Source organism: Anastrepha obliqua, chromosome 6 (assembly GCF_027943255.1).
Source record: "Anastrepha obliqua isolate idAnaObli1 chromosome 6, idAnaObli1_1.0, whole genome shotgun sequence".
In the NCBI taxonomy this organism is placed as follows: Eukaryota; Metazoa; Arthropoda; class Insecta; order Diptera; family Tephritidae; genus Anastrepha; species Anastrepha obliqua.
Genome location: NC_072897.1, coordinates 67,401,211 through 67,414,761, shown reverse-complemented (window position 1 = coordinate 67,414,761; position 13,551 = coordinate 67,401,211). Strand labels below are relative to the sequence as shown.

Here is a 13,551-nt window from a genome sequence, read left to right as displayed (position 1 = left end):
GCATAGGAGCTGATGCATGCACCTTACCAGCTCCTCGCCGCCATGTTTAAATAGCTCACCCGGCAGTCCGTCGGCGCCCGCGGCTTTGTTGTTCTTTAGCCGTGATATTGCTATTCTCACCTCGTCATGGTCGGGTAACGGAACGACAACTCCGTCGTCAACGATTGGGGTATCGGGATCTTCACATTCTCTATGACATGCGCAGCTGTCACCGTTTAACAGGTTCGAGAAGTGTTCCCTCCATAATTTAAGATTGCTCTGTACGTCAGTCACCAGATCGCCGTCTTTGTTCTTACAGGACAACGCCCCGGTCTTAAAACCTTCTGTAAGCCGCCGAACTTTCTGGTAAAATTTTCGGGCGTTGTTCCTATTGGCCAGCATCTCAAGCTCCTCGCACTCACGTATTTCGGCCTCTCGTTTCTTCTGTCGGATAATACGTCTCTCTTCCTTTTTTAGCTCTCTGTAGCGATCCCACATGGCTCGCGTTACGCCCGATCGCAGCGTGGCTCTATAGGCGGCATCTTTTCTTTCGGCGGCAGCATGACATTCCTCGTCGTACCAATTGTTTTTTCGGGCTCGCCGGAATCCGATTTCTTCTTCGGCGGCGGTACGTAGGGAACGAGAAATGTTGCTCCATTGCTCGCGCATGCCGGTGTGTTGGGCAGTGCTCTCCGAGAGCAGGAGTGAGAGTCGAGTGGCGAATCTTCTGGCTGTCTGTTGTGATTGCAGCTTTTCGATGTCGAACATTCTTTACGTAGGTAGATGTACGTTTTTTGCTGCACAGAGGCGTGTGCGCAGTTTGGCTGCAACAAGGTAATGATCCGAGTCGATGTTGGGTCCTCGGATCGTACGTACATCTAATACACTAGAAGCGTGTCTTCCATCTATCACAACATGATCGATCTGGTTTCGCGTTTTTCGATCTGGAGACAGCCAGGTAGCTTGGTGAATCTTCTTATGCTGGAATCTTGTGCTACAGACTACCATGTTTCGGGCCCCGGCGAAGTCGATCTGCCTCTGTCCGTTACCGGATGTTTCGTTGTGCAGGCTGGATTTTCCGACTGTGGGACCAAAAATTCCCTCCTTGCCCACCCTGGCGTTGAAGTCGCCAAGCACGATTTTTATGTCGTGGCGGGGGCAGCGCTCATAGGAACGTTCCAAGCGCTCATAGAAAGAATCCTTGGTCGCATCGTCCTTCTCTTCCGTCGGGGCGTGGGCGCAAATTAGCGATATGTTGAAGAAACGGGCTTTGATGCGGATTGTTGCGAGACGCTCGTCCACCGGAGTGAACGACAGTACTTGCCGACGAAGTCTCTCTCGCACAATTAGTCCGACTCCGAATTCGCGCTCCTTTACATGGCAGCTGTAGTAGACGTCGCAAGGTCCTATGTTTTTCTTACCTTGCCCCGTCCATCGCATCTATTGGATGGCAGTGATGTCAGCCTTTACTCTCACGAGGACATCAACCAGCCGGGCAGAGGCACCTTACCCATTAAGGGACCGGACATTCCAGGTGCATGCCCTCAAATCGTATTCCTTATTTCGTTTGCAGGGGTCGTCATCAGTGTTGGAAGTTCTCATCCGAGGCTTTGTTGCTGTTTTCATTGGGGGGGCTTTTTAAGTGGCGGGTCCCAAACCCAGCGCACAACCAGCTATGCTGGGATGCTTCGCCTTCTCACTTTAGCTCACTCCCGAACGGGTGTTCGGAAGCTAACCAGAGGATACGTGGGCTAATCCCGGACGTTGTGAGCTGCTTGAACCATATGTAGAAGAATCGTCCTGGCCACTCCCAAGTGAATGGCGATCAGTAACTTTCCCCACTTGCGTGGACTTCTACACATGGAACCATCCTCCATTAATTGGTCAGCATAAATTTAACCTACTCATCAAAGTATCATCGCAATGCATTGTCGAAGTAACTCAATATGAGTGCAAAGACACTTAGCAAGTATTGCACACTTAACAAGTACTGCGATAATACTTTGGCAATAAGTATTCTGATATGTGAGAACGTTGGCGATGCGTTGTAGAAAATAATTATGCATCAGCAATAATTAACTATAAATATAAGTACTTTAAAATAATGTATGAGATTGTTTGTTTGGATTTTACCAAATAAAGAGTGAGGCGAAAACCTTATTTGTATTTGTTTTAATGTGCTCCCTAAGGACACACATATTTGGCGCAGTCGAACGGCTTATAAGTTCCCAAGAACTATAAGGAACCTCAGGCACGTTTTCTAAAGAAAGTGCATAAAATAGTGAAATACAACAGTATAAGACAATATTTATAACGTTTCTAAAGAAAGTGCATAAAATAGTGAAATATAACAGTATAAGACAATATTTATAACGTGAAAAATATATACTACTGTGATCAAAACTAGTATAGAAAAATAAATTATATAAATGGAGAACAAAAATAATGCAACCATGCAGCAACCACAAACACTGACGATAGCCGCATCCGAGTTGATAAAAGAAGCATCCCGGATAAAGGATTTCAGAGGCGATAATACATATGACCTCATGACGTTCATAAAAGAGGTGGAAATTATTCTTCCACTATTCAGCGAAAATCCAACACTCCAAGAATTTATATTCCATCGCCACATCCTAACCAAAATTCAAGGGCCAGCTTTACATGCAACAAGGATTCTAGGACCAGCACCCAACTGGACCCAAATAAAGGAAGAATTAATCAGAAACTTTGGAATCAAAGAGACATATCACAACCTTTATCACCAGGCCATCAACACCAAGTATAGAAATGTAAGCGATTATTTCCATTGCCTTAAATATATTTTAGATAAGCTTAATTCCAAATATGAGCAGGACAGAAATAAACCTACAGAATTTTCTCCACAAATTAATGAATCATTAATTCTAACAACGTTTCTAAACGGCATTGAACCACATTTAAGTAGTATCGTATACAGTAGGAACATTACTTGCCTCAGAGACGCATATCACCTGCTAGAAGAAACAGGAATGATTAGGAAACACGATACGACACAAAACCACAGATACCACGAGAATAGACTATCATCGTTACACTTACTACACAACACTAATTCGACAAATCCTCTATTTAATGATAACAATAACCTTAATTCAGGACAAGTTAAAAGGAACCAAAGCAGATCTGGTCAATTTAATCGTAACTATCAACAAAACGCTTACTCGCAAAATCATTTTAACAACAGAAAATCAGGACAGTTTAGGCAAAACCATTATAACATTAAAGAGTCAGGACAGTATAGACAAAATCGATCCGATCCAATGGAGATAGACCACCTACAACATACATACGACAAAGAAGAAAATTTTCAGTCTCTTCGCCACAACACAACTTACCGTTGATAAAACTAACCATTGACAATGACGAAATTATATGCTTAGTAGACACCGGCTCAAGTACATCCCTCTTGGATGAATCTAAACTTTCAAAATTTAAGCGTGTAACTCTACCTAAGCCAATAATTTTCAAGACATTAGACGGACGTGTAAAGGTAAATACAGAAACTATCACCCACCTGCCAAACGAGTTTAATGTAAATAACTTTATGAGTTGGAAACTTACTAACCTAAAAGGCAGAGATTTTGACGCTATATTAGGACGTCACATACTCAAACCAATGAAAACAATCATCAATTTTAAAAAAGATTATGTCGAAATACATGACAAAAAAATTAGTTTTATTCGTACTTATTGTATAATTATGAAGACATACAAACCTTGGAACTTACTCAAATAGACAACACAGTAATACAAAAGTTGCTACGTGAAGACATGAACAACGAAGTAAAGGGACTATTAGAAAAAGTCATAAAACAAAATTCCGACCTCTTTTTCCAAGAAGGGCAAAAATTGTCACACACTCACGAAGTAAGACATGAAATAGTCACGACAACAAATATTCGAAAATATATCGGAATCCTCAAGCCCACGAGGAGGCATAAATGAAAATTGCGAAGGGCTTAAAAAATTAATATATTTCAAAAATTTTAAACATCTTATTCAAAAATTTATTAATAATTGTAACATAGGTATGTAACCAGACCAAATATGATAGGAAGCCAATAAAACTAAAATTCAAAGCAACAGAAACACCAAAAGATGTAAACGCAATAATAAAGAAGAAATTATAGAAATTAAGAAAGGCCTTATACTGGCAAAGAATATAAAAGGAATTGAGATGCGAAGCACTTGTAATGAAAGAAAACGGTACTTAGAAGGAAATAAGCTCATTATATTTAACGATTGTGAAATATGTATAGCAAACGTAACATACAAAAATTGGAATAAAGCTTTTACGCAACACTATGTAATACATTACTTAGAATCAAATATAAACACTACACAGGCAGAACCAACATTTGAAGAATTAATTATAAAACAAATAAAAAACACGGAAAGAATAGAAGAACTCACATTTCAAAAAAAAAAAATCCACCAAACTAACACTAGGATAATAATTTCATTCATTCTAGCAATTATAATTGCGTTATTTGCATTTTCCATATATTTCTCAAAAAAGCAAAAATCAATTGAACTAAATCTTCTTTCTTATCTGCTATATATTATATATAAAAATAAGTTACATTTCCTTGGTAATCTTATAACTCAAGAACCGCCGAACCGATTGACACAAAAATTTCAGAGTTCTTTTCTATCTTTGAGGAGGTGGTTTGTGTGAAGTTTGATTGAAATCAATGGAGCCGTTCCTGAGTTATGACATTTTATGTGAGTAATGGTTTCCTCTCATACGAAATGCCTGTATGGGAAAAACAACAACAAATACACAGCCGCTTATGAGCGTTTCTGTTGTACTGTTGTGGTTGTAAGTGTAGTATGATAATATTAGTTTTGGACGAAAATATAATAAAAACTGGAGCATTCAAGGAACTGGAAACATTTTTAACTTTATTTATTTTAGCATAATTTATTTAGCGTAAAAAATTGAATGGGTGACTAGGGTCTCGATATATAGGCCAAAACGTGGACCTGGGTAACCCTAGGATTTGTTTGTACAATATGGGTAGTAAATGGAAGCTGCTGATGACTGCTATAGTACAGGGTATTTTTAATGCCCCTCCGTAACTAGGGTCTCGAGATATAGACCAAAACGTGGACCTGGATAACCCTAGGATGTGTTTGAACCACATGAGTATCCATTGTAAGTTGTTGATAAATGCTAATGAAAAGAGGACTTTTCTTTTCGCTGGGTAACTAAGGACTCCAGATATAGACCGATTGGGAACTCGCCTTCAGGTTAAGAGGTTGCATTCTTATGTACTACAACCAGTTAAAATGGTATATTCAATCACATCTATATATATTGTGATGAACTTTACAGAGAATGGCTTAACCGATTTTAAACAAACTTTGCCACATTGAAGAGACACATGTGGAGAAGGTTTGTAACTATGTTTGGTTAAAATCTCGTTTACTTCTTCGTCAACACACGTATACACGAGGCAGCGTTCTTTCTACGCGTGTGGTTGTTATTGTAAACGGTTGCATGGAGCGTACATTTTAATCAGCTATGTACAAGTTAACGCAGCAGTATTTATGCCTAAATTTTCATTCCATTACATACATTTCAATGGAATGCAAACATACATACATATACATATACAGCAGTGGCTGCACGCCTGCATTCGCATAGAATAGAAACATACAAATTAGCAGGCACAGCTGTAGCTGACCACCTGCAATAATTAATAGTAACACAATGCTACTGTGACTAACTTAACACTTTGCTTAAATACTTCTTGTTTACACCCACTCTTCGGGATAACCGAAGCAAAACCATTAGCTCAACGAACCTGAACAGGTCGTCGCTAAAAAAGTAAACGCAAGGCCGTTTTCTTAGAAGATTACCAAAGGTTATCAGTAATAGTGCATAGTGAAAGTAAGTGTTAAAACTAACAAGAAAGTGTTTTATTTGGTAAGGTGTTCAAGTGAAGCAGTTTCCAGGCATCAACCAAAGAGATAAAAAAAGTGCGTCAGAAATATTTAAGAGAAGAGATTGTTTTCACATTTTCCAACGATATTTTCACGAAAAATTTACAAAATATATATTATTTTTGCAAATGATTGATAACAAGTGAAACTGTGAATAAATGGTGTGAAAAATACACACAACAGAAATCGGCAAAAATAATTAATATTTTAGAAGTTTTTACTTAAGATATTTAAGAAAAGAGATTGTTTTCACACTTTCTGTAGATATTTTCAAGAAAAATTTCAAAAATATATATTATTTTTTTTTTTTATTTCTCATTTCTGTTCTGTGTAATTTTCATTTCAAAGTGTGCTCACAGTTCAATTATATTTTTAAAAGATGGCGCTAACAGTATGTTAATTTGAATTCCAGTTTAAAAACAAGAAAAGTAGCAATCAAGGGCTCAGAGTGACATAAAGAAGACCACTTTGATTCGGTAAAAGAAATGCCAAGAGGTAGAAGACATGCTAACATCGGACGTAATACACGTCACAGTACAAATGTGCAAAATCACAGACAAAATGAAGGTGAGGAAAGTCATGCTGATAGATTAAGTCAACAAAGAGATCGTACTAGGTCACGTTCTCAAAATCGGCCAATAAATATCAATTCTGTAAATTTGAATGGCGCAACATTTCAATATAATCCACAACTTGATTATTGATTTCACGAATACGCTGTCATTGGAAGTATGGATAAAATTTGCGGATTTTGTCAAGCATTGAAATTCAAAACTGAAACATCAGGCATGTGTTGCGCTGCAGGAAAAGCTCGTTTACCAGACATACAATATCCGCCCGAACCATTAGCTACATTATTATCGGGAGCATCACCCGATTCCAAACATTTTATTGAAAAAATTTCCACACATAATTCATGTTTTCAAATGACATTTTTTGGTGCTGGAAAAATTATAACCGATAACTTCATGCCAACGTTCAAGGTAATACATAAACTTCAACGTTCAACAACATTCGCTGACACATCTAATGAATCATTAGATTTTATGGACACAAATTATGGCTTTTTTCAGATTCAAGGGCAAGCATATCACTTAATTGGTTCATTACTACCACTACCCGATCAAGAGTCAAAATTTTTGCAAATTTATTTCATTAATGACAACGATGATGAATTTGAAGCACGGTGTGCATTTTCCAGAAATATAAACAGAGTCATTATGAGAGAGTTACAAGATTTATTACACACAAACAATGTTTTGGTGCAAATTTTTAAAACAACAATCGAAAGATTGTCATCTGATAATCATAAAATTTAAATTGATGCAAATAAAACGCCTGCCGGCGAACTTCGTGGAAGATACAATCAACCAACTTCAAGCAACGAAGTTGCAATTGTTATGTCTGGAGATGAATTTCAACCAAGAGATATTGTTTTGCAAAGAAGAAATGATACACTGCAACGTGTTAATGAAACGCATCGAAAATATGATGCATTACAATATCCTCTTATGTTCTGTCGTGGTGAAGATGGTTATTCGATTGATATAAAACAAATAAATCCAGCAAATGGTCAAGAAACAAATAAAACTGTAAGCGCAATGAATTATTATGCCTATAGAATCATGATAAGAGAAAATCAAGAGAATCACATTTTAAAATGTCGTAAATTATTTCATCAGTATATTGTTGACATGTATGCGAAAATAGAAACAGAACGATTGAATTACATTAGATTCAACCAAAGGAAATTACGCTGTGACGAATACATACATTTACGAGATGCAATTAACAACGATACCAACGTTAATAACATTGGTCAAATGGTAATATTACCTTCATCGTATACAGGCAGTCCAAGGCATATGCATGAATACGCCCAAGATGCAATGTGTTATGTCAGAAATTATGGTCGACCCGACTTATTCATAACTTTCACATGCTATCCGAAATGGGATGATATTAAGAATCATTTATATACTGGGCAATCAGCTACTGATAGGCATGACATTACTGCAAGATGTTTAGACGAAAGCTACAGTCTCTAATGGATTTCATTGTAAAACATAAAGTTTATGGAGATGTACAATGTTTCATGTATTCTGTGGAATTGCAAAAAAGAGGCTTGCCTCATGCGCATATTTTGATTTGGTTAAAACAGAAACTAACCACAGATAAAATTGATCATATTATATGTGGTGAAATTCCAGATATAAATGAAGATCCAGAATTACATACTACTGTAACCAAAAACATGATTGATGGACCGTGTGGTACGTTAAATCAAAATTCTCCATGTATGGTTGATGGTAAATGTTCAAAAAACTACCTAAGGCAATTAATTGCTGAAACAATGACTGGAAATGATGAATATCCATTGTACCGTAGAAGATCACCAGAAGATAATGAAAAAACAGTCACTGTGAAAACATATAATTAAGATGTGGAGATCGATAACCGTTGGATACTTCCGTATTCCAAATTATTATCGAAAACATTTAACGCACATATAAATGTTGAATATTGTAACTCCGTAAAATCCATCAAATACATATGCAAATATATCAATAAAGGAAGTGACATGGCAGTATTTGGAGTTGTAAATCGAAATGATGAAATTACTAATTACCAAATAGGAAGATACATTAGTAGCAACGAAGCAGTTTGGAGAATATTATCGTTTCCGATTCATGATCGCCTTCCAGCTGTTATTCATTTGTCAGTCCATTTAGAAAATGAACAAAGTGTTTATTTTACTGAAAATACTGCTCAACAAATGGCCGAACGACCACCAGCAATAACACTAACTGCATTTTTGAACTTATGTGAAACAGATTCATTTGCAAGAACATTGCTTTATTCAAATGTTCCTAAATATTATACTTGGAATGCATCATCAAGGTCCTGGGTACGAAGGCAACGAGGAATACCTGTAGATGGATATCCAGGTGTTCATTTGGGTGATGCAATCGGACGACTTTACACTGTGCATCCAAGTAAAGTGGAATGTTTCTATTTACGTTTACTCTTAGTTGATATTCCCGGCCCAAGATCATTCGAAAGTTTGAAACGAGTTAATGGTCCTCTTTGTTGTACTTATCAGCAAGCATGCAAAGAATTGAATTTGCTTGAAAATGATAATCAGTGGGATGCAACTCTTATGGATGCATGTGCAACAAGTTCTCCACACCAAATAAGAACACTATTTGCCATCATTATTGCTACATGTTTCCCAGCAAACCCAAAAGAATTGTGGAGTACTTACCAAGAATACATGACAGAAGATATCCTACATCAAGTACGTCGCATTACTGCAAATCCAAATTTGAATTATACAGATGAATTATATAATGAGGCATTAATTAAAATCGAAGACTTTTGCCTGATGATTGCAAATAAAACTCTGAGTGAGTTAGGTATGATCGCACCAAATCGTCCGATGCATGATGCATACAATGCAGAATTAAGACATGTAAAAGAATATGATCGAAATGATCTGAACACATTTGTAACAACAAACCTACCAAAATTAAACACAGAACAAAGGCAGGCATATGACACAATTATAGACAATGTTGCAAATGAAAGAGGAGGCGTATTCTTCTTAGATGCACCAGGTGGGACTGGAAAAACGTTTTTGTTGTCGTTAATTTTGGCCATCATTCGATCACAGAATAATATTGCATTGGCTTTGGCATCATCTGGAATAGCGGCAACTTTATTGGACGGCGATCGCACTGCACATTCTGCATTAAAGTAACCATTAAATATGCAAGTAAATGAAGAAGCAACTTGCAACATTTCTAAAAATTCTGGAATGGGAAAGGTTTTACAAACATGTAAAATTATTGTATGGGATGAATGTACGATGGCTCATAAAAAATCACTGGAAGCCTTAAATAGAACACTGAAAGATTTTCGAAATAACACAAACATATTTGGTGGTGCACTAATTCTATTGGCTGGTGATTTTCGACAAACTTTGCCTGTTATTCCCAAATCAACAGCAGCTGATGAATTGAGAGGGTGCCTTAAATCTTCTAATCTGTGGAGATATGTTCAAAAACTCTCATTAACTACTAATGTTCGTGTGCAGTTACAGAATGATCCAACAGCTGCTGAATTTTCCGAACATTTGTTGCAAATTGGAAATGGACGAAAGCCAATTGATAAGAATACAGGCACACTTCCAACTAATTTTTGTACCGTAACAGAATCAAGAGTACAATTAGTGCAAAATGTGTTCCCAAATATTGCACAAAACTATCGAAATCAAGATTGGCTAAGCAAGAGAGCTATATTAGCTGCCAAACATGTCGATGTCAATGAAATCAATGCCAGTATTTTGACTCAAATTCCAGGTGAAGTTGTCACCTATAAATCAATTGATTCAATCACTAATCACGACGATGTAGTGAATTATCCAATTGAATTTTTGAATTCACTTAATTTGCCTGGCTTGCCACCACATCGTTTGCAATTGAAAGTCGGCGCAGTGATCATTATGTTGCGAAATATCAATCAGCCGAAACTATGCAATGGGACAAGATTAGCAGTGAAACGGACAATGAACAATGTAATTGAAGCAACAATTTTGAAAGACAAATTTAAAGGTGAAGATGTTTTGATTCCGCGCATTCCAATGATTTCAACAGATTTTCCTTTTGATTTTAAGCGACTTCAACTTCCCATTCGCCTTGCTTTTGCTATTACAATCAATAAGTCTCAAGGTCAAACACTTCAATTATGTGGAATTGACCTAACTTATCCATGCTTTGGACATGGGCAACTGCATGTAGGATGTTCTCGAGTAGGGAAACCATCGTTACTTTATATTTATACACCGCATGAAAATAAAACCAAAAATTTTGTGTATCAGAAGGCTTTAGAATAAGTTGTTAGTTTACAATCATTAGAGTAAGTCACTAAAATAAATAAAACATTGTTATTAGAATAAGTCAAAGTCATAAGTCAAAAAATAATGGTCGAGCATGAATTAAATGATGAAACAAGAATAAAACTAAAAACACTTTTCATTTATATTTTTCTTTCACCCATGAAGCGGGTGAGGGTCCTCTAGTATCATAACAAAAACCCAAGAGAGTTTTCGATCAAGGGGCGGGGGAGTTACGTCACTCAACCATTCCGCCGAAAACATATCACCTGACGATTCAATCGACAAAGTCGAGGTTAATTGGTCATCATAAATTTACCCTACTCATCAAAGTATCATCGCAATGCATTGTCGAAGTAACTCAGTATGAGTGCAACGACACTTAGCAAGTATTGCGATAACACTTTGGCACACTTAACAAGTACTGCGATAACACTGTGACAATAAGTATTCTGATATGTGAGAACGTTGGCAACGCCGTAGTAGAAAATAATTCTTCATCAGCAATAAGTAACTATATATACATATAAGTACTTTAAAATAATGTATGCGATTGTTCTTTTGGATTTTACCAAATAAAGAGTGAGGCGAAAACCTTATTTGTATTTTTTTTTAATGTGCTCCTTAAGGACACACATATTTCGCGTGCGTTGTGAAATTGTGATATGAACAATGTCAACGTAAGCTCACAAAGAAAAAAATATGAACATTCTACATACATAAGTGCTACTTACAACCGAGATATTAATGGCAACACAAACACTAACTGTTAAAGCTGAAGCACACTGCAATAAATTTCAATAGCTAATCCACAGACGAGCCGCATAATTTGCAGTAAAATCAATCGCAACGGCTCCGTACTGGCGTCCATGTAGCCGGGATAATTCCAGTTTGAATTTGTCTAATCTCTCATAAAGGAGTGGAGACTGTTCTCTATGAAATTCTAATATATTATTCTCATTGTGAAATTCACATCCGGAATTGCGTGGCTTCGAGACCTCGGGCACGACCCGTTTAATGACAGAAAAAGTTGCTTCTAATAGCGGCCGCTCCTCGGCTGGCAATGGCAAACATCCGAGTGTATTTGTACCATCTGATGTTCGGAGGTGGCATAAAACTGTTGCTTCCTCCTTTTGTGGAAAAATGTCAAGACGCACATCAAAAATAGAAGACGGAGCTCGGCCAAGCTCGCAAAAAAGGGTGTAGCGCCAACTATATATATACCAAAACAAAAACATGAGTTCTGCTTGATGACGGCAGCAGATGGCGGGAAGGAACTCGCCAGAAGATATGAGCTTCTAGATCTAGAAATTACGATAGTTATTAGGCACATGAACATAAGCAGAGGTGCATGCGCATAGGGTATTCAGTCTTAAAGTGAACGTGTACATGTAAAGCAAAGAAGTTAAGTGTTGGAAATAAAGTAAAGCAAGTTGTGTTGCCAATAATTTGTGACTTTTATTTGACAATCTAGTTATCGAACTCAGAGGAATTATTTATTTGGATTTTAACGTAACAAAATTCGTGACAATATAGCGCATATTTGACAAGATGCCTCTTTATAGGGAAGTATATAAAAACTCTATTTTTACCTTGAAATCGAGTACTTTTGGTAACTTTTTTCATGAGTTGTAATAAATTTTTCGAGGGCACAATGAAATGGCATCGTTAGTGGCTACCTTCCAAGGCTACCAATCACAGATTTTCATTTCCTTTTGTGTTAGTACATAAATGCAAGTAATGGCTGAAAGCCACACCTTAATAGGTCAACAAAGGTTGGGTTTAATTTTAAAGTGCCTTCCCTCAACTAGAAACGGCGAGATCAATAAACAAGAAAAAGCGGGATCAACTAACAAGAAATGAATAAACAAGTACTCGTTAAAGTTATGAAGCAACCCTAAAGCCCTATCTACATATATTCGGAACAAAAATCAAAGAATAACTTTGAGAAAACCTTACTTTTCACCTTTACATTATTATTCGTTTACGCTTCTGTACCATGGCACAACTCCCCCTAAAATTTTATATGTTAACTTTTTTGGCTAATTGTAAGTTTTTGTATGTTTCATATATTTTCCATAGATAATGCACGCTTTGGATACCGATGTTAATTGCAAAAAAATGCATTTATCGCATAAATTGGAAAATGTGGCATTTACTTTAGGTGGTGAAGAAACCTCTGCTTGCTGACATCTATATGAAGATCATTCAGCTGAATCAAAAACACAATTGATTGAAAATAATTTCTTAAATATTTCGTATTACACAATAAGGGACAATATATAATTAATAAATCTTAAATTATAATTATAATACGCGGACAATTATGTATATGCCAGTGAAATACTTAACTGAGCTTGTTGCAACCTATTGGGAAAATTACAAATATAAATATATTTTAGCATTTGTAAGGTAAATAACTGCCACATGTCTTCATAAATTACAAATTTGTATGTACAATGTATAATATCTACCACCAAAAACCATCTTTACCACCAAATATAAAACTACAAATATGCAGCTCATTCATAACAATCTGGCTACTTAGTGGGAAGCAGAACCACGTTCTTAACAGACTAACTCTACATAAAAACATATAACAATATGCAATTTTTTCAACAAATGTATGATAAAAAAATTTATTGGAAATTGTAAGGATTTGTAAAATAATAACTTAAAATACATTT

The 13,551-nt window shown here is 36.5% G+C and overlaps 1 protein-coding gene across 1 annotated transcript in view; it reads left to right on the top strand.

The window, feature by feature from the left end:
• The window catches only part of LOC129249764 (plexin-B), a 112,222-nt gene extending 99,061 nt beyond the window's left edge, over positions 1 to 13,161 (top strand). The window contains exon 11 of the mRNA XM_054889388.1: positions 12,947 to 13,161. The gene's annotated coding sequence lies outside the window, so the exon portion shown is untranslated. The remainder of the gene's footprint in view (positions 1 to 12,946) is intronic.
• Positions 13,162 to 13,551: the final 390 nt, after the last annotated feature.